We start from the raw sequence: 21,810 nt of genomic DNA, 5'->3' as shown, positions 1-21,810 counted from the left end.
AGCATGTGTCAATTTTTTTTTCCTTGTTAAGACTGAATAATATTCCTTTGAATGTATACCACATTTTGATTTTTCACTCACTCGTTGATAGACATTTGGGTTATTTCCATCTGTTGGCTATAATGCTGCTAGGAACATGGGTATACAGATATCTTTTAGAGCCCCTTTGAGTTCTTTTGAATATATAGGGAAAAGGGATTTGCATTTTTAATGAACATCTCTGGTGAGCCTCTTGCCCTAAATTTTGATAGCCACTAGCTTAGAGGCTTTAGTAGTAAATGACTTTGTCAAATCCTATGCAAACGTCTCTTGAAATCCAGTTTCGTGGAAGGGTGGATGAATGAGTTGGCATTTGCACCATCTCTTTTCATTTGCTAGTCCCTCTTCCACATTCATGTTAGGGTCCTAAAATCCTGGGCCTCACGGGAAGGATCTTTTGTGACAAGTCCTTTTGTCTTCTGAGGTATTCTCAGGTGTTCTCCTAAAACACCTCTCTTGTTTCCCATATTCACCTCAACTTCTTCCAAAACCTTGCAACACTTCCCATGACCTACACAGTTAGATCCAAACTCCTTACTTAGCCAGCCTGTCACAGTCAGGCTCCCTTCTTGCCGTGGCTCCATTCTTGCTGAGGGGTTCTTAGAGGATACTGCCTGGACCACCAGCATCAGCGTTACCTGGGAACTTGTTAGAAATGCAGCTTCTCAGTCTGCTTCAGAACTATTCCATCAGGAAGGGTGGGGAGGTGTGGAATTCACCAAAGTGTGCTCTCACAAGCCTTCTCAGTGATTCTGAGGTTGAGAACCACTATGGTTATAGAGCAACTTGTGACAGTCTCCCCCAAATTCTTCTCATATTGCTGGCTGTGAATTTGTCCTCATAGGATCCCACCTGCCAGAAAGCACCCTCTCCTTCTGCCCATTCAAATCTTGTGTGGCCTCTAAACCCTGAATCATTTGCTACCTCCTTGACCTCCATTGAATCCCCTGTAGGGAATCCTGCCTCTGGTTCTCCACTTGGATGAGTCTTTTTCCAGTGAGCCCCTTGACACTTCCTCTTGTGCTGGCTTGTGTTGTCTGTCCTGCACGTGGCTGGTAATGACTTAATTATATTGATTCAAGTAGATTTGTTTTACCTCTAGTGAACTTAAAAGGTAGCTGAGGAGCTTCTCAGACTACCAACCAGCTAGGACACCAGGTTCTTGGTCCCAAATTATTGATGAGGATAAGCAGACGCCCCAGACAGAAATCCAACTGTGCCGTACTGGCCCCGAACCAAAGGTGGGTAGGGTGAAGTGGTGTGGAAGTCAGTCAGGTGGCACCCTCATAAACATTTCTTTCAGGAAATGACTGGGGCTCAGCTGTAGCAACAGATGGATAGTGGGGGTGGGGAATCAGATTCACCAGAGGGAAAGGGCTGGAGCAAAGCACAGGTGCAAGGCTTTTGTTCCCTCGCCTGCTCCCTGCGGGTTTATGGAGCTGTCTGAGAGCACTTCCTTTTCTTTCCAGCTTTACGGCACATGCAATCTACAGGATGCATTAGCTTTCTTGTAATTACTCAAAAAGGAATAAATAGTGAGTTTTGTGTAGAAAATCTAGGAGGGTGTGCCAGGTTCAATTAAATCTTCTACAAAGCCTGTGAGAAGGAACAGTGGGAGGGCGAGATTTAATTTCCCCCCCAGATACTGAAGAGTCTTCCATCGTCCATGGGGAATGCTGTAACGTGTTCATGACAGGAGTATCTATCTTTTTGTTCAAGTGCTGGCTAATTCACTAGAAAATGGTGAGGGAAATGCTTTTTTGTACACATAACTTGATAAGAGGATTCATTAGAAATACTGTTGTGGAATTAATACAATGTTGAATGACTTTTCCATCATTTTTCTTCCTAATAGTTTGTTAATGAGGATGAAAAGCGATTATTTTTATGATACATTTTCATGTAATTGGTGGCTAGGTATACTCAATAGAAAATAATGAATGTACTTATTTGAGATGAACTTCTTTGAAAGGAAAGAATAGATCAGCAAAGATTTCGGAGGAGTTTACGCTTTGGGCTACGAGCACAAATCGTCCCCCGTCAATCATTACCCACAATTCATAATACTTTCAACAGTGAAGGTGGTCTTATTTCTTTTAAGAGGCATAACTCTTGGAAAGTTCTGCGTTTGGAATGAGCTCGTACTGTTGCTTCAGACTTGCAAGCTGCCTACAGCAACAGGAAAAAACATGCTTTTTGTTTTTTTTTTAAGTTGGCCATTTTTAGCCGTATAGGCTAAATGAAAAAACCAACCTTCATTAAAATTATGCCACGAAATTTCTTGATATGTGAAAGGAAGCCATTTTCACTAAATGAAATTCCAAACTACTCAGTGCTTGTGGGGAGCAGGAAGTTCCTTTTTCTAAGAATTTTATTTTTAATCCCCTGCGCAAGAGGCTCCTGAAGAGAATAATCTCCCAATATTTATAGATTGTGATCACAATAACCAATAACCATTTAAAACCTTCTAGGAGACTGCTCTGGTTTGTTTCTCTGAAGACTCAATCATTTCTAGGTCCTAGGAAAAGGTTTCAAATACCCATGAGAACAGAATGTTTGGAGCACTTTCTAGTTTCTGTTTATCTCTTCAGTATAACTATTTTCTTTTCCTTTTTTTTTTAAGATTATTTATTTATTTATTTATTTGACACAGAGAGAGGTCACAAGTAGGCAGAGAGGCAGATAGAGAGAGAGGGGGAAGCAGGCTCTCCGCTGAGCAGAGAGCCCCATGTGGGGCTCGATCCCAGGAACCTGAGATTATGACCTGAGCCGAAGGCAGAGGCTTAACGCACTGAGCCACCCAGGTGCCCCTCTTGTATAACTATTTTCACTCTCACGTTTCCCTCTTACATGTGCAGCTTTGGGGCTCTTTCTTCAGCCCCTCCAATATTCCCTTAGAGCTCTTGATGCTCTTGAGAGAGAGCAGTCTTCTCAGGGAGCCGGGGGATGCCAGGACGGGTACGGAGTTATACAGAGGCATGTCCGTGGCTATGCGTTCTAGATGATGACAGAAAGGCACAGGCACATAGTTTCTATTCCTTCTAGAAGGGAAAATCCTTTGAAGACTATGAGAAAGGTTGGAAGGCTAGATTGGCCTTTGGAGATAGCAGATCTTTTCAGGTCTCAATTTTTATTCATTCTTTCTGCAGTTTTGCAGAAGAGGAACTAAACTGTTAGCTTTATGAATTAATTCTAGTCATGCTGCTTCATTTGTTTTCTTCTTCATATTTCAGAAATGCATTTGAATTTCTTTTTCTCTTGAATTTTTTTTCCTACATGGCTCTTGTCTGCTTTTCTCCTGAGACGTGGCCATCTTCAATGACAGATGGTTTTTAATAAATCCTTGGATGACAATCAGATGGATCTCTAAGAGAATCTCACCATGCCAGGTGTCAATTTGATGGGAAATTACTTTGCTGAACTCAGCAGCCTAAGAATCAAAATTCCAGTTTGTGGGGTAAAGCTTGACAGTGACATTGTGAAATCTTATATTACTAATGACTGTATTCATGATTCATTTGGTTCTACCAAGCCTTGCATTCATAATTCCATTCTTTATTTATTTGAATATACTTTCCAGAACAATACACTTATTTCTTTCCTTTATACAAAGGCGCTTTGCCCCTCCTGTCTGTCTCCACCTTTCAATGACTATCATCCTAATTCACAACTCGTTCCCTTTCTCCTGTTTGTTGTCCCCATCCCCCCCAATATTCCATTTCTGCATACTCTCATCAAATTAATCTTCCAAAATTGAAGCTCTGTCATTTTTTTTCTTTGTTTGTAAACCTCCAGTTTTGCTTTATTGCTTGATGAACATATAGCCAGCTTCCAAGGCTCTACAAATTAACCAGCGTTTCCTATCTCCCACTCCCCCTGTGCCTCAAGCTTCCATAACCTTCAGCCATAGGAAACACACCCTCGCTTCCCACGTCCACACCTTTGCTCATGCTACCTACAACAAGGGTTGGCAAGCTGTGCCCTCAGGAATTTGGTCTACAGGCTCTTTTGTTCAGCTCCCCTAAGCTAAGAGTGGTTTTTACATGTTTAAAAGGCAGAGGAGGAAGAGGATAAGTATACAGTAGAGACGGGATGTGACCTGCAAACCTTAAAATATTTATTACCTGGCCCTTTACAGAACAAGTTCGCCAACCCTTGGCCTAGAGAACACCCTTCTCTCTCTTTTTGCTGCCACTACTCTCTCATTTATCACTGCGGCCTGTGCTCAATGCAGCCTCTCACACCCCTTTTCTGCGCCACTGCCCAAATGTCTCCTTCTGTGAACTCCCCTGGGGTCTTTTTGGGTTTTCCCAGAGCTCTTATTGTTCTCTGTTATACAGTAATTATGTGTGTAAATTTTTATTAATCTGGAAGCACCTTGAGAACGAGGGACTATTTCTTATTTTTTTTTTTTAAAGATTTATTTATTTGACAGAGAGAGATCACGAGTAAGCAGAGAGGCAGGCAGAGAGAGAGAAGGAAGCAGGCTCCCTGCTGAGCAGAGAGCCCGATGTGGGGCTCGATCCCAGGACCCTGAGATCATGACCCGAGCTGAAGGCAGAGGCTTAACCCATTGAGCCACCCGGGTGCCCCGGACTATTTCTTATTTTTAAAATTTTTAAAAAATTTTACAAATTCTTTCCAGCATTCCAGCATCTAGTAAAATGAGTTATAGACCAAATAAACTTTGTAAATATTTGTAACTGAATTTATTAGGGTCAAGTAAATACAAACATTTCCTGGGTTCCTAAAAAAGGGATGAGAGATTTCCTCTTTGCTTGGGCCTCAGTGTTTGCTGTTTCAGGCAGCAGTATTCACTGGAGTTGGAGGGTGGGGCAGTGTCCCAGAATTCAATGTGAGCGTGAGCCTGGAATTGGGGAGCCCACAGGGACTGCTTGAAATTCTCTCCGGCCAAAGAAAGAACAAATGCAAATTGCTAATACAGAGCTAGAGATGTTACTGCTTACTCCACAGTGCCCTCAGGTTTTCTGAGTTTACTATTTTATAGTTGGGTGAAGATTTGCTACTCTCAGTGTAATTGATCTGGATCATTCCTTCTATGAATTTGCCTGTTGGCATTTGGAGGTAAAAGTTCTGGATCTGCGAGGATCAAAAGTTTGTCAAGCCAGCTGCTCTGTGAAGCACTGTCTGTCAGTCAGCAAACCTACACACATTTGTTAGAAGTTATGGCATAATTTGATCACATACAAGGATAGAATGCAGAAGTTGGTATCTGGGGTCACAGGATTAATATGTTACTAAAGAAACAAGTGGAGCTGATCTTACAAGCAATGTTAAGTTTGGTCATTCGTTAGATTCAGTGTGTCTCAGTGATTTTTGCTGAACCAGTAAGTTAAGTATAGGAGGCATCCTTCAGATAGGAAACAAAACTAATGGGGGGTCCAAGGGGAAACATGGACTTTACAATACAAAGAAGAGCCGGCGTATTTCAGACAGAATTCAGAGAAGGCAACATGGTCATCTCTGTGAAGATCTCACCTCATTCTTGGCAAATCCAGCAAGGAACACACACACACACACACACACACACACTCCCAAACTATGAGATAAAGTCCAAAGATATATATTAGGAAAACTCATGTCATATAGCCAGAAGAAAAGCTTATATTATAGTTGACAAAGGAAGCGAAACATCAAAGCCAAGGATAGAGAGCCAAATACCAAATACCAGGTCTAGGGAGTGAAGCCAGACCATCGTTCAGAAACAAATATCCACGTCAGAGGTTAGAAGATTGGCTGCAGCTCCGGATGCGGAGGGCAGGGCAGAGAAAAGAGAGCGGATCGGGACGAAGGCTGTACCCAGTCTGCAGTTGTCAAATACATGATGTCACAACATGGGAAAGAATTTCAGACCAAGATCTTTAAGAATTAGGGATCTTCTAGGGAGACTGCATCCAGATACCAATAAACGGCTCTAGAAGTTTAAGCACCAATGACATTTTCCTAGATAACCACAATACCATTGTCACATCTAAAAAATAAACAGAAACAGTGATTACTTAACATTATCTAGTACCCACTCCACGTGCTGATTTTCTCAATTGCTTTTAAAATAGTAAAAGAGAAATTCTTTACACATTTCTTTTTTTTAAAGATTTTATTTAATTTTAGAGAGAGAGAGCATGAACAGGGAGAGAAGCAGAGGGAGGGGAGAGAGAATCTGAAGCTGACTCCGTGCTGAGCGGGGAGCCTGATGCAGACTCAATCCCAACCCTGAGATCGTGACCTGAGCTGAAACCAGGAGTTGGACACTTAACCAACTGAGCCACCAAGGCTCCGCTACACATTTCTTACGGTGACATATTTCCAAAGACTGTGATGGAGCCTAATGTTTATTGATTTTATGTTCCATCTGTAGGAGTTGCAAATAAATATTTTCAGAATCCCATGGTGACAGAAACAATAACATGATGTCATAGCTAGACTCCAGCAAGGTCAGGAGCTGGACTCAGTTTGTATCAATGGAAATGCAAGGGAGAAACAGGGCAGAACTACCCCAAGGTGAATAAGCAGCTGCCTACGCAGGGCTCTCAAGGTCAAAACAATCCTCTTCTAAACCTCCTAACAACTTCTCCACCTATCCTGTCCTGTTAGCCTCTCCCTATTACCCGGGTGAAGCAAACACCAGCATGGGGCAGCAAAGATCCAAATCAGATTGCACTGGCTGGTATTTCCCAGCCTAGCTTCCTTTCTTACCAGCTGATCTACCCTCCTGCCCTCTTTGTTCCTAGTCATATACTGTCTGTTTGCTGCTTGGCTCACCTCTTGCTCTTTCTCATTCTACTTAGACATTCTGACTCCTCCTTGCTCGACTCCACGTAAGGTTCCATTTCCTCTGGCCTTAATTCCGAGTACCTCTAAATTTGGGATCTCTACCCATTGCTTCACTGTCCCTGCCTCATGATCCTTAACAATTGCACCTTTGGCTTCCAAACACTTTTTTTTTTGTAATTAAGATAAATTTTATTATTATTATTTTTTTTTTTTTTGAGAGAGAGAGCACAAGTAGGGAAAAGGGACAAAGGGAGAGAGAGCAACAGACTCCCCCATGAGCAGGGAGCCTCAACATAGGGCTTGATTCCAGGACCCTGGGATCAGGACTTGAGCTGAAAGCAGACACTTAACCGCTCCACCAACTGAGCCACCCAAGCACTGCTAGTGTCCAAACTCTTACAACACAGAAACCTTAATCTCTGCTTCCACCGCCCAGCCAACCTCTTCATTATGCCTTCACAAGAGACCTTGAGCTACAACGACCTCTCTAAGCCACTCCTGAATTCTTGACCCACACAAATTCTGAAATAATAAATGTTTGTGTCTTACGCTGTCAAAAACAGGGTACTTTTGATAGGTGGCAGTAGATAACTTCATTTCTTTCTACATTTATCCATTTGATCCAACAAGAATCAATGAGCTCTGTCGGCTCAGTTGACAAGCAGTCTGTGGCAGGGTGCCCAGTACAAGCACCCAGGATGGAAGACGGCAGTGACACCTCAGGACTTCTGGCCACACATGGGCAACTCTCAACTTGAGTTGCAGAACTGCCCCTATTTCCAAAGAAACTGTGTTTTATAAGGCATCCCTACCAAAGGGTGGGTGTCCTATTGTTTGAAATATTTTAGGGACAGAGATTGCAGCAATTCTCCGAGATTTGTTCTCATATCTTATTACTTCTTTGAGGAAGTCTATCACCTTTCTTAGGCAAAGTTCATGCCGAGATCTGAGTCCCCTTTATTCCTGTCGCTTCTTTGGTGAAGAACACTTCTCTGACTCTGGATTACCCAGCTCAGCGGCTAAGTAGTTAATTTGTAAAGGGCACAGATCCCACTGTGCTAAGCACAACAGAAATAAATAATGCATATCTATGTGTTTCTTATCTGCTCCTACCCAGCTGTATTGTGTGGATGAGAGATTTAATCAATCCCAATTTGGGCTCAAAGACCAGCCGGGTGATGCAGTGTTATTGCCTTTTGGTACAAGCATACTTCCTCCAGTATGTAATTCTCTTTAATACTCAGACCCACAGGAGAAAACTTCTAAGGCATCAGCCTGAATTTCCTGGCATTTGTTTGCTCACATATCCCTCTTGGTACATTTTTGATGCCAGCTCTGATGTATGATTCTACTTCTTCAGTAGCAGGCATTTTAAATTAAGCATGATCTTACATGATACTTGCATAGACTCTACAGTGGCTTTGAAGTCTTGGATAAATTATTATAGTCACGGCACATCTCTCAGGCCACTATAGTAGACAGTCAAGGGGAAAGCATATTCTTTAAATCAGCTGTAATTTTTCTTTCCAGTAGAAAATTATTTGTAACTCCATGCAAGCATGTTCTTCCAGAACCAGCTTTTAAAGCAAGTTTACAGAAGATTCAGGTATACTAGCTGTTTCTTAAAAAGGACCTACTGACTACAAGTTGCATAAATCAGACTCCCTAAATATAAACAGTTTTTCTAAGTGAAGTTCCTTGCCTTTTTGTCACAGAGTACAAATGAATCATTTTCTTTGCAGATTCACTTTTCAGCTACCCAAAAATGTATAATGTTTGAACACTGGAATTATTTCTGAGTTGTCAGACATTTAAAAAAAATAATTTCAGAGACTGGGGTCCCAGTGAGTATGAGAGAAGATAAATGGATCTTTGGAAACTAACTTTAGCCCTTGTGGCAGAAGATGCAATTATCCAATATGAACATGTTTCTTAAAAATAACCCTGGGCAAAACTGTGGCCTTGTGGTAAATTGAAATACCTTTTACTGAAGACAATCAAGCTTCATATATATTTAGCATTTTGGGTGGAACAGAAATCCAAGTCTGTTGGATGAGACTATTAACAAAACTCAGTCCTGTTTTAGTTGAAGGCAAGTTGTCAAAAAGATAGTAAGTCCAAAGAAATAACATAAGTTCACATTTATTTTTAATTTTTAATTTCTCTACACAGTAGGGTCTTATTCTTAAGAGGCAAAAAATCACATTTCATAAAAGAATCAATTCATAGACCAGCTCTGTAAGACAGGTTATGTTGACAGAAAGATGGGCTGAGGAGGGTGGAGAATGTCTTTCTGCACTCAAAATTCAGTGTGTGTTAATTTTGGAGGGAAATTATTTATGTTACCACTGCAAATGTTTAACTTATAAAAGCCATGCTGTGTAAGAGAGAAAGGCCAATGGGTAAGGCTTATCCAGCAAAAATATCTGGTTCTAAAGTTTATAATTAGATTTGTTTTGATAAAAGAACAAAAATATATATTTTAAATATTTTTTTAAATGCCAGAAGTGTTTTGTTTTGTTTAAAGAGGAAGCTATTTAAACTCAGAATTTACAGAAAAAGCTCACTCTGGAAATGAATTTTGATTAACTTCTTTCACAAAGAGTAATTAAGGCAAATAAATACTCTTCCCATCTAACGCATTAGCTATTAGCCACGTGTGCTATTTAGACTTAAATTATTTAAAATAAACTTAAAATTTCAGTTTCTCAGTTGCATGTCTCACTTTCCAAATACCTATTGTAACTAGTGGCTACCATATGAAATAGCACACATTTAGAACAGTTCTATCATTACAGAAAGTTCTACTGAACTTTCAGCTCTATACCCAACCTGGAGAGCCAAAAATAGGTCTATACCCAACCTGGAGAGCCAAAAATAGGTCACATCTACAACTGTTACATAAATTCATTACCTGAGAGACAGTATAGGTAGTTTATTGCAAACAGTAGAGATTTTAAAAAACAGAGAGCCACCTAAAGATTCTTTACCACATAATGTTATAAAAGTGATGAGACAACCCACTGAAGATATAACTTCTGTTTTGAATTGTGTTGTTGGTAGTATTGGAAATTATTTATTTGTTGCTTCAGCAAGATAGATGCCAGAAGTTCCTTTGGATTATCCTGGGTAGGATGACTGATCAGGGCAGTGGAGAAAGTACTTCCCATTAAAAATAATCTGGGCCCTTCTCAAAGACAAGCAAGCTCTGTTTCCTAAAGAAGGGTATGGAGTGAGCTCTCTGTGTCTTGTTAGGAAAGGACAGAGACTAGGTAACTCCTTAACCAGCCTCCCTGAAGTTCTGAGACTGGAGAAGGGGACAGTTGTTGCACATTCTGTCATGGACTGACCCTCTAGTCAGCTCAAGCATAGCACCTCTGGACCAAAAACTTAGCTGCATGGGCACTTAGATGATGTCCAGGGATCCCAGATACCTTAGGTCAAGGACACCCACAGATGTGGCCTCCTTTGAAAGTTTAGGCTGACCTCGTGCTTGGCAGAAATTGGTTGATGGTAACTTCCCTGCAGCCCTGGAGTCAAGTGACTCTTAAAAGGGACAGTGTGTGGCAGCAAAGAGCAATGACCACAAGGCAACAGCAGATCTTAAGACACAAAGTTCTTCTCCAGGTAGAAGTGAAAGCAGATGGACCTCTTTGTTGGATGAGAAACTATAATAGTTTTTGGATGACAAAGAGATTGAGGGAGTCCCAGGAATGTATGGTAGGATTTCCTTCTCATCTGGAATGTAAGGGGTTAAGCAATTTTAGTTTAACCTGGGAAGGAGAAAAATAGACTTCCTGTCACTTGTATCCTCAGTGTGGCAGAGCAGTTAATACTTCATGAAGACATGGGCAGCTGTAGTCTAACAGCTCACCCCTGAATAGTGTGTATAAGTTTTCCACATTTAGAAATACTCCAATTGGCAGGAGACCCAAATAACCAGTAAATAAGTAGATGGGGCATCTACTTGCTGAGAAAAGTTAATTCAAGGATTGAAACAATAAAAGTTAATTTTAAAACACCTTTTAAGTAAATATTAAAAATTTAAAGATATATTTAAGTTCCAGTAATTTAATTTTTATTAACAATTTCCAAACTCACAATACCTCAACAAGTAACATACTTGCTAATATTGGCTTTTTTGTTTACTAGGTTCTAAATGAAGTTTTTCAGTTCATTTGGGCAGATTTGATCTGCATTACAAGTAACTGGCTTCTGTACATGGTTCTGTACATAACAGACTTTGTATATGTATTAAAATTCACAGAATAATTGCCCCATTTTCAGATGAGTTAATTCATCTTTAAAATTGCAGTGGGAGTTTTTGTTGACTTAGATTTTGGAAAATAGCTCTATTAATTTAAAATATCTTTATGATTGTCAGAAAATGACTTTTTAGGGGCGCCTGGGTGGCTCAGTGGTATAAAGCCTCTGCCTTTGGCTCAGGTCATGATCCCAGCGTCCTGGGATCGAGCCCCGCATTGTGCTCTCTCTGCTCAGCGGGGAGCCTGCTTCCTCCTCTCTCTCTCTCTCTGCCTGCTTCTCTGCCTACTGTGATCCCTGTCTGTCAAATAAATAAATAAAATCTTTTAAAAAAATGACTTTTTAAATTATAGTGATCTAAAATATTGGGCTCATTTTAATTCACATGCCTCTCAGAAATTTAACTCCTTTATTTTATAATTATACAATTTTATTTAGTTTTGTACACAGACTATGGGGTGCCTGGGTGACACAGTCAGTTAAGTGTTGGACTCTGTTTTCTGCTTGGGTAATAATCTCAGGGCCATGGGATCAAGCCCCACATTAGGCTCAATGCTCAAGAGTGCAGTCCGCTTGGGATTCTCTCTCTTCCTCTCCCTCCACTCCCCCCGTCTCCCGCTTTCATGCTCTCTCTCACTCTCAAATAAATAAAATCTTTTTAAAAATAAAATATTGAGACCGCCAAGACCGTGTCCACCCCACGAGCACAGGTCCCTCGCCCTCGCCGCTGGGCTGCTGCCGCCGCTGGTTTGCACCACCCCCAGTTCGCAGTGGATGAAGGTATCGCTGCACTCGTGGTTGATAACGGCTCCGGCATGTGCAAAGCCGGCTTCGCAGGCGACGACGCCCCCCGGGCCGTCTTCCCTTCCATCGTGGGGCGCCCACGGCACCAGGCCGTGATGGTGGGCATGGGCCAGGACGACTTCTATGTGGGCGATGAGGCCCAGAGCAAGAGGGGCATCCTGACCCTGAAGTACCCCATCGAGCACGGTATTGTCACCAACTGGGACGACATGGAGAAGATCTGGTACCACACCTACAATGAGCTGCGTGTGGCCCCCGAGGAGCACCCCGTGCTGCTGGCGAGGCCCCCCCTGAACGCCAAGGCCAACTGTGAGAAGATGACCCAGATCATGTTCCAAACCTTCAACACCCCAGCCATGTACGTGCCATCCAGGCTGTGCTGTCCCTGTACACCTCTGGCCACACTGGCATCGTGATGGACTCCGGGGACGGGATCACCCACACTGTGCTCATCTACGAGGGGTACGCCGTACGCCCTGCCCCATGCCATCCTGCGTCTGGACCTGGCTGGCCGGGACCTGACGGACTACCTCATGAAGATCCTTACGGAGTGCGGCTATAGCTTTACCACCACGGGAAATCGTGCGTGACATCAAGGAGAAGCTGTGTTATGTGGCCCTGGAGTTCGAGCAGGAGATGGCCACTGCAGCCTCCAGCTCCTCCCTGGAGAAGAGCTATGAGCTGCCGGATGGGCAGGTCATCACCATGGGCAACGAGCAGTTCCGCCGCCCAGAGGCGCTCTTCCAGCCTTCCTTCCCGGGCGTGGAATCCTGCGGCATCCATGAAGCTACCTTCAACCCCATCATGAAGTGTGACGTCGACATCCGCGAGGACCTGGACGCCAACACGGTGCTGTCCAGCAGGACCACCACGTACCCCAGCATTGCCAACAGGATGCAGATCACCTCCCTGGCACCCAGCAAGATGAAGATCAAGATCATTGCTCCACCTTGAGTGCAAGTACTCCGTGTGGGTCGGGGGTTCCATCCTGGCCTCGCTGTCCACCTTCCAGCAGATGTGGATCAGCAAGCAGGAGTACGACGATTCCGGCCCCTCCATCGTCCACCGCAAATGCTTCTAGGCGGACGGTTACTTTACTTGGCGTTACACCCTTTTTTGACAAAACCTAACTTGTGCAGAAAACGATACGAGATTGGCATGGCTTTATTTATTTTTTTAATTGTTTTTTTGTTTTTGAATTTTTTTCAGTTTTTTTTTCTCAATTTTTTTTTCTTTTCTTTTTTTGGGCGCTTGACTCAGGATTTAAAAACTGGAACGGGGAAGGTGACAGCAGTTGGTTGGAGCGAGCATTCCCACAGTTCTACAGTGTGACAGAGGACTTTGTACATTGTTTGTTTGTTTTTTAATAGTCATTCCAAATGTCGTGAGATGCATTGTTACAGGAAGTCCCTTGCCTTCCCAAAAACCACTCCATTTCTCTCTGAGAAGGGGCAGTCCTCACCTGAGTCCACACAGGAGGGTGACAAAATTGCTTTTGTGTAAATTATGTAATCCAAATTTTTTTTTTTTTAATCTTCACCTTAATACCTGTTCTTTTTGTTTTATTTTGAATGGTCTGCCATCATGGCTTCCCCCTTTTTTGTCCCCTCCAATTTAAGATTCATGAAGGCCACCCCTCCCTTGGGAGTGGGGTTGAGGTACGGGGCAGCCAGGGGCTTCCCTGTACACTGACAAGACCAGTTCAATAAAGTGTGCACACCTTAAATAAATAAATAAATAAAATATTGAACTCCTTTTAATTCACATGCTCTTCTTAGAAATTTTCTTCTTTATTTTATAATTATATTTACTTTTGTACATAGATTATTAAGGTCACAAATTTATAAATGTATCTGGTTGACATTAAGATGCATCACGGCTCCATGATTTCTCACTTTTCCAAGACATTTTCCAATTCTCTGTAACCTAACGATTGCCGGTAGCTGTTAGATATTTCCCTACCCAGTACCATATGAAAGTTTTTAATGAATACTCTGGGTTTCAGGCCCTTATTGAGATTTTTTGGGTATTCCCGGCAAATCGCGGTCCATAGTGTCTCTGCTAGCACTAGGAGAATTCATACATTTTTCCGATCTACCATAACATGGCTGTTGGGAGATTTCACACACTGAAGTGGCATTTCTTTCTGGTTTGGTTGTGCATGAACCCAACACGCAGTAGGTGGGCCAGGGCCCCAGAAAATACTTCCTTCTTTTCCAAAGAAGGTATGAATATCCCAGGTCACCCATTTCCCAAATTTGAATCTCTACTTTTGTCAGGGGCACCTTCTTTTTCTCTTCTTTTAGCTACTACTTTATGCCTCTATCAGTAGATTCTCTACCAAATAAGATGAGCAAGTCTCTTCTAGGGGCTTTTAACACACACACAATTCAATCATTGAGATTTTATGTGCTGAAAGAAAGATTTGTCTCCTGCCAAGAGTTCAGAAAGGAACTACTTTCCACGTCTCTGAACCTCCAACCCTGTAAGAAAAGAGAAAATTTCTTTCAGTGAACCAACCCAGAATGTTATTTCCATTTAAATCGACATGAACAATGTCTTTAATAAAACTATTGTAATGCTAATAAAAAATCCCAACTTTTTCAATCCAAGTAACACTGTTGATGTGAATGGCTACTCTTCTCCTAAATTCTGGCCTCGGTTACAGGATGTTTATGATGATACAAGTCTTACACAATGAATGCAGGCAACACTCCAGTTGATTTAATCTGACAAGAGCTTCCTTAGGTATGAGTATGAGTTTGGGCTTTTAGCCAGCAATGAAAAGGGATTGTAAATTTAAATGATTACATCATCTAGTGAAGTCTGCTTTTTGGCCAGGACAGAGGCACTGTCTCCAAAGTTTATTCAGAATATATTTGAAACATTCTAGCTGTGTGACCATGGAAAAATTCCTTAATCTCTCTGTAGCTCTGTTTCTTCATCTGAGTAATTACAACATTTACCTCATAGTTTCTTAAACAAGTTAACATGTGCAAAGCACTTGGATTACCTGGCACATCAGACATCTATATAAGTATTAGCTAATATTAGCATTAATGTTATTACTGCATTGATAGAGGGAAGCTGCAAAAACTTTATTCTGAACCCATGTAATTATCTAGCTAATACAATTTCCCTTTAGAAAATATTTTAAGATATATTATGTGTACTTAAATATTTTCCAAATAATTATCTTAAATCAAATATGAACGCCTTCTGAAAATAATTTCTTTTTAGAAGAAAAATAATTTGCAAAGGAATGGCTTATCTTTGGAGAATGAAGGTAAAAATATAAACAGGAGGGATGTATACTGACAAATCTTGACATGAACTTGTAATTACCACTTGGGTCTCAATGTTTTGTGTTTATTGACCTGCATAGATATCTTGGAGATTTCTTACAATGGTCTCACTGGCTAAGAAGACAGATCAGAGATTAGGGAGGCTGAGGCAGCTAGCAGTTGTGCCACAGAAAGTGAAAGAATGGAAATTACACAGAATAAGAAATCCAGAAAACTTCATTGGAGTCCCTTAAGTCTTTGACTAAATAATAATCTATATATGCATAGGGTGACACTCAGTGAGGGCAGACAAAGACAACTACCAGGGAACTATAAACTGAAAAGCCACTATAGCTTCCACAGAACGAGAAGACATTGAAGTTCTGTACTTGAGCCAGAGCAGAGAGACATTCTTGAACAACTGGGCATTTAGTAAAGGCTTTAGAAAAGTTCTGCTTTACTACAGTCTAGGTTATGCTACAAATGCCCTACCAAAGCTTTAAAACAAACCTTAAGAAAAATCAAGGGACTTCAAAAGATCAACTGCTCACAAGAATTAAACTCAAACTTCTTCAGAGAAAGGTAACAAAATCCATACACTCAATAAGACAACATTCACAATAGAAGACATACAATCAAAATTTACTGGAACTGCAAGGAAGCATGACAAGGTGACCCATAGCCAGGAGAAAATAAGTCAATAGGAGCAGACCCAGAAATGATAGAGACGATTAAATCAACCGATAAGAATTGTCAATCAGCTATAATGAATATAATTAAGAGTTTAAGGAAAACATGTATACAATGAAAAAAGAAATGGACACTATAGAAAAGACCCAAGTCAAACTTTTAGAGCTGAAAATTAAAATATTTGAAATAAAAAAGTCACTGGACTTAATGTATTAGACATTGCACGGAAAAAAAGAATAAGTGAACTTGAAGGCAGTACAGTGGGAACTATCAAAATTGAGGTAGAGATAGAAGACAGATGGAAAATAAACAAATCTCAAATATATTAGGCTCAGTGAAAGAAGCCAGGCACAAAAGAATACATATTGTATGATTCCATTTATTTTAAACGTCAAGAAAAGACAAATCATCTAGATAGAGAGTAGATTGATGGTTACTTAGCACTAGGGGTAGGAAAGGGGAATGACTGTAAATAGGTACAGGATTGTTTTTTGGGATGTTGGAAATGTTCTAATATTAAATCATGGTAGTGGTGCACATCTCTGTAAATCTACAAAATCATGTGTTTGGAATTCATACTTAAAATGAGTGAATTTTATGATATGTAAATTATAACACAGGCTGTTTTTAAGAAATCTACAACAAAGCATAAATTCCCCAAGAAACAATATCTAGTGATTTAACATATGTGTAATTACTCAGAAAAGGGAAGAGTCAAAAGAATTTTTTAATATTTTATTAAACTATGAAGTACTTATAAAAAACTGTGCATCTTTAATATATATGACTTCATGAATTTGGAGATAGTTTACATCCATGAAACCATCCCCATAATCTATGCCATAAACATATCTATCACTTCCAAGAGAAAAAATTTTTTAAACATAACTGAAAATTTGTAGATATAATTAAAAATATTAACCCAGCAATCTAAAGAGCTCAACATACTCCAAGATGCAAAATCAAGACAAAGGCATATCACGATGACAATTGGTTTAAAAAAATTGTTATGAAGAAAAATTCTTAAAATTAGCCAGAGGAATAAAAGACACATTACATACAGGGGTATGAAGTTAGAAATACAACTGACTTTTCATAAGAAAGAATGCAAAACAGAAGACAATAGAAAGCCATTTTTAAAATGCCAAAAGAAAACCAAATCTGTCAAATTAGAAATCTATATCCAGTCAAAAGATCACTCAAATGAAAGTAAAATAAAGATATCCTCAGACAAACAAACCTGAAAGAATTTTTGGTCAACAAACTCATACTACAAAAAATGTTAAATGATGCTTTTCAGGCTAAAGAAAAATACTACTAAATAAAAACTCAAATACACACAAAATAAAAAATGTCATAAATGGTTAATATGTGGGACAATATAAAATATATTTTACTATTTTTAAGTTATATAAAAAATGATTGATTTTTTGAACCAGAACACTGACAATTTTGTCATTAATCACATTTTAAGAAATAGATTAACAAGAAATTAATAAGAAGAGAAAGGATAGGGAGAGGAAATGAGAAATATGCCTTTGTAAATTGGGGTCCTATGTAATGCATGAAATGATACAATAGATGATAAGCTATGATAAGTGAAATATGGTTAGTGGAAACCTTAGAGCAAACACTGGAAAAAAATAGAGTGTGGAGGTAGAGATAATAGTCCAATAGAAAAGATTGAATAGAATTCTAAGACGACTCAACTTATAACAAAGCATAGAATTAGGTGTGGGGGGCAACAAATTAAAATCGGAGGGAGATAAAACAAGAAACATGGTAGTATTTAACCTGTGGTGTGCTGGAGCTGATAGATGGTACTTCATGAAAGTGAATGATGTATACCTTTCCCAATTTTCTATCTAGTGATAGCATGTTGGTAGTTTGAAACCAGCACTGGTGGCAAAATTTACATAATGGAAATCAGCAGATGCTGAAAGTTGTGATTTCTTGGAAAAGCACATTTAACATCATACCACTGACTGCAACCAAAAAATCATGTAAAATGTAAAAGGAATAAACATTTTATTTAAAAGGCCAAGAATGGCATATCAATATAACATAATATTCAATTATGATGCTGTTTACATTTAACATCGTTTAAAGAAAAAGATAGGTTATAGCTTAAAAAAAAAAAAGAAAGGATTTTATTCAAGATTTTTTTCTGGGGACTCTAGCCAAGATAGACAAGTAAAAGATATAAAAGTCATCTAAACTGAAAAGGAAAAAAATAAAACTACCTCTGTTCACAGAGGATATGGTCTTTTATATAGAAAACGTAAGAAACCTGTGAAAACATCTGGGTAGGGGATGGGCTAAATGGGTGATGGGTGTAAAGGGGAGCACTTGTTATGATGAGCCCTGGATGTTATATGTAAATGATGAATCACTAAATTCTACTCCTGAAGCCAATATTACACTACATGTTAACTAACTAGAATTTAAATAAAAATTTGGGAAAAAAAAGAAATCTATGAAAACACTATTAGAACTAATACATATAGCAAAGTTGGAGGATACAAAATCAATATACAAAATTTATTTCTGTTGTTTACTTCTATACACTATCAGTGAATAGTCCAAAATCATACTAAGAAAACAATTCTATCTATAATAGCATTAAAAACTAAAAATACTTAGGAATATTTTAACAAAGGAAGTTTAAGATTTGTATACTGAAAACTATAAAATGTTATTTTTTAAAGATATATTTATTTGAGAAGGGGGGAGGGGCAGAAGGAGAGAAAAATCCAGACTCCAACCTGAGTGCAGAACCCCACATGGGGCTTGATCTCATGACCCCAAATTTATGACCTGAGATGAAACCAAGAGTCAGATGTTTAACTGATTTTGCTATCCAGGCACCCCAACTATAAAATATTATTAAAAGAAACTACGAAAGACCTAAATATAGGCAAAGGTAGTTCATGTTCATATATCAGAAGACTCAACATTGTTAAGATTACAGTATTTCTCAACTGCAGATTCAGAGCAATCTCTATTAAAATCCCAGTTATCTTTTTTTTTTTTTTTGCAGAAATTCACAATTATCCAAAACTTATATGTAAATACAGGGATCCAGATTAGGCCAAATCATCTTTAAAGATAAAAAAGTTGAAGGACTCACATTTCCTGATTTCAAAACTTCTGACAAAATAATAATCAAGATAGTGTGATACTGGCATAAGGATAAACAAATCAACGGAACAGAATTGAAATAAATAATTTTAATAAATTATTAAAATAGAAATAATCAATACATAAAACTTTACATTTATAGTCAAGTGATCTTGAGAAAAATACTAAGGTGATTTATTAAGGAAAAAATAGTCTTTTCAACAAGAGGTGCTAGGATAAATGGATATTCAGATGTAAAACAATGAAGTTGAACTCCAACCTCATACCATCCATAAAATATAACTTAAAGTTTATTATAGACCTAATATTACTCAGCTATAAACAAAGAAAGTACCAATACATGTTATAACATGAACGAACCTTGAAAAACACGGCAAATGATAGCACCAGCCAAACTAGGCCACATTTTATATGATTCCATTAATAGGAAATGTCCAGAATAGACAAATCTATAAAGACAGAAAGTAAATTAGTGGTTGCCAAGGGCTAGGTGGAAGGGGGAGTGATTGCTAGTGGGTACAGGGCTTCTTTTTGAGGTGACAAAAACATTCTAATAAGTGGTGGTGTTAGTTGCACAATATTTTTTAAAAACTGCTTGTACACCTTAAAGAGGTCCGTTTCTCAGTGTCTAAATTATAGCCCAATGAAACTCTTTTTTTTAAATAACGAAAAAACATATTGTGTAAACTCTAATCACAAGAAAGATGAAGTAGCTATATTAATATCACACAAAGCAATTTTCAGTACAAGAAGTATTGCCAAAAATATAAAGATATTTTACATGAAGAACAAAATAAAGAATAAAAGATCGATTTCTCTAAAAGACATAGCAATCCTAAATATGTATGTACCTCATAACAGAGCTCTATAAGCCATACAGCTAAATGACAGAACTGAAATGGGAAATAGACAAATTTAAATTATAATTGGCAATCTCAATTTTCCTCTCTTAGTAATTTATAAATAAGTGGACAGAAAATCATTAAAAGTAGGAATGACTTCACCACACTATCAATTTTACCCAACTGATATTTATAGAACACTCCACCTAACAAATACATATTCTTTTGAAATGTGTATAGCACATTTATCAAGATAAGTGACATGCTGGGACATAGAACACATTTCAAAAAATTTAAAAGTGTTGGGGTGCCTGGGTCTCTCAGCTGATTAAGCGTCTGCCTTCAGTTCAGGTCATGATCTTGAGGTCCTGGGATAGAGCCCCACATTGGGGTCCCTGCTCAGCAGGGAGTATGTTTCTCCCTCTGCCTCTGCCCCCCTGCTTGTGTTCCCTGTCTCTCTCAAATAAATAAATAAATAAATAAATAAATAAATAAATCTTTGAAAAATTAAATCCATTTCAAAAGATTAACATCACACAAAGTCTGTTTTGCAGTTACAATGGGAATAGAAATTAATTACTAACTAAAATATCAAAACCCAAATAATTTGAAATGAAAAAAAATATCCTAGTCATCAGTCCAAAAAGATCATAAGAGAAATTAGAAAATATGTGTAACAAATGATAATGAAAACACACATAACAAAATCTGTGGGATTAGCAATGACTAGATGGAAAGTTAGCTTTAAAAGCATCATAAAAAAAACTTTTATTTCACACTTGAGCTATATAACAAGTTATAAAATAGGGGCACTATATAAGAAGTTATAAAATAGGGGCACCAGTTATAAAATAGGGGCTCAGTCGTTAAGCGTTTGCCTTCGGCTCAGGTCATGATCCCAGGGTCCTGGAATCGAGCCCAGCATCCGGCTCCCTGCTCAGCGGAAAGCCTGCTTCTCCTTCTACCAGTCCCCCTACTTGTGTTCTCTCTCTCTCTGTCTCCCTCTGTTAAATAAATAAACATAATGTTAAAAAAAGAAGTTATAAAATGGGAGCAAATAAACCAAAAATAAAGGAAATAAATGATAAAGGGGAAATCTATGAAACAGAAACAAGGCAAACAATAGAGAAAATCAATGAAATTAAAAGATGGTTCTTTGAAAAGAGAGGAAAGTCAAATAAGTTTCTTAATTGTTACATAAGCAATAGACATAAAGTATACCATTAAAACTGTAAACGAAACAATGAAAGTTTAAACAAGAGAAAAAGAAGATTAAAGGCGTGTACAGCTAGATAGAGATGGGTTTATCTTTTTGTTCTAATTTATAGAGAGTATTTATGTACGTCTGTGTCTGCGTGTTTGAGGGACTGTATGTTAATGTGCATATATGTAAAATTATAGCCAGGCTTATTTTTTAAAATTCTTTATTTAAATTCAATTTAGGTAACATTTGCTTTATTATTAGTTACTGCATTAGAATTTAGCGATTCCTCAGTTGCATATAACACCCAGTGCTCATTACATCACATGTCCTCTTTAATGTCCATCACCCAGTCAACCCTTCCCCCCTACCTACCTCCCCTCCTCCCCTCCAGCAACCCTCAATTTGTATCTTAGAGTTCAGTGTCTTTTATGGTTTGCCTCCCTCTCTATTTTCATCATCTTGTTTTATTTTTCCTTCCTTTTCCCTATGTTCATCTGTTTTGTTTCTTAAATTCCACATATGAGTGAAATCATATTTCTCTGTCTGAGTTGTCTTTCTCTGACTGAGTTATTTCCCTTAGCACAATACACTCTAGCTCCACCCATGTCATTGTAAATGACAAGATTTTAATTCTTTTTGATGGTTAAGTTATATATATATATATACATATATCTATCTATATATATAACTCTTTCCTTAGTTTGGGCATTGTGGGCATTGCTGCTATAAACTCTAGGGGTGCGTGCCC

At 38.8% G+C, this 21,810-nt stretch overlaps 1 pseudogene; it reads left to right on the top strand.

Annotated features, from left to right (window-relative positions):
- Positions 1 to 11,873: 11,873 nt before the first annotated feature.
- Positions 11,874 to 13,004, top strand: LOC123950945 (annotated as a pseudogene).
- Positions 13,005 to 21,810: the final 8,806 nt, after the last annotated feature.

Source organism: Meles meles, chromosome 9, assembly GCF_922984935.1.
Source record: "Meles meles chromosome 9, mMelMel3.1 paternal haplotype, whole genome shotgun sequence".
Lineage (NCBI taxonomy): Eukaryota > Metazoa > Chordata > Mammalia > Carnivora > Mustelidae > Meles > Meles meles.
Note: the sequence above shows the minus strand (reverse complement) of the source record. Positions and strands in the feature narration are given on the sequence as shown.